The sequence below is a fragment of the Echinops telfairi genome, unplaced genomic scaffold (genome assembly GCF_000313985.2).
Source record: "Echinops telfairi isolate 266 unplaced genomic scaffold, ASM31398v2 ScPeMD7_7423;HRSCAF=8461, whole genome shotgun sequence".
In the NCBI taxonomy this organism is placed as follows: Eukaryota; Metazoa; Chordata; class Mammalia; order Afrosoricida; family Tenrecidae; genus Echinops; species Echinops telfairi.
Genome location: NW_022111323.1, coordinates 66,491 through 67,625, shown reverse-complemented (window position 1 = coordinate 67,625; position 1,135 = coordinate 66,491). Strand labels below are relative to the sequence as shown.

At 55.0% G+C, this 1,135-nt stretch overlaps 1 pseudogene; it reads left to right on the top strand.

The window, feature by feature from the left end:
• Positions 1-5: 5 nt before the first annotated feature.
• LOC101652467 lies at positions 6-1,135 on the top strand (annotated as a pseudogene).

Here is a 1,135-nt window from a genome sequence, read left to right as displayed (position 1 = left end):
GGGGGGGGGCGGACCGGAACTTGGCTATGAGCCAGCTGGATGAGGGCATCTCCAAGTACATAGTGCTGCAAAACAAGAATGAGGAGGGCGAAAGGCAGAAAAGAAGAGCCCAGCACCCCAAAGCCACCTCTTCCCACTCTGTAGATGCCCCCCAAAGCCTCCTCAGATTCTGGTGAGGGTCCTAGTGGATTAGTGTCTCAGGAATGTCCTACCACATCCGAAGTGGAGACCGATGAGGAAGAGAGTGAAGAGGAGGAAGAGGGCGAGGTAGAGGAGGAGGAGGAGGCCACTGATTCTGAAGTAGATCTGGAACAAATTCAGGAATGCCAAGGGTGGAACAAAGAGGACAAAGAGGAGGAGGAGGAAGAGGAGGAGGAGGAGGAGGAAGTGTGCAAGGATGGAGACAAAAGCCTCATGTCTCCCCTGCAGATCTCACCTGGACAGAACCTGGAAGCTGGCCAAGAGCTGAGCAAGTCTTCAAGTGCACGGCAAAACAGAAGACTGAGATTGTCCCCCTCTTGACTGTCAGAGGAGCCCATGGCCCTGTCCACCACAGACGGCGAAAGCAGTGGCTAATAGTTGCCTCTGGAGGAAGAGAGTCCTGTGTCTCAACTCTTAGAGACAGAGATTGAGGCCTTGCCTGTGGAGACCACCCCTTCCCCTGAGGAGAGGGACATAGCCACTTCCAGGAAGCAAACGGAGGACTCGCTGCCCCCTGTGGTGGAGAATGGAGCTGCCATGGTCACATCTACTTCCTTCAATGGAGGTGTGTCTCCTCATACCTGGGGCGATTTCAGTGCCCCCTGCAAGAAATCTCGGAAGGAGGACACAGGGACAGGGACAGGGACAGGGGCATTGGGTGCCAGCTATATGGAAAAGTGAAGGGCAGTGAATGAGGAGAACAGGAAGAGGATATGTACCTTCCTCAGCCCACCCTCACCCCTGGCACCTAAAACCCTAATAGCCAATTCCTCAACCAGGATGGACTCTCCCAGCCACAGCCTGGTGACCAGCTCCCTCTGTGGCTTTTCTCCAGCCAAGCTGTGCCCAAATCCCCAATCCCAAGCCCCCCCAGCCTGGAACATACAAGATGAGTGTGATCACACAGTGCCATCCAGAGATCATCATGCTCTCG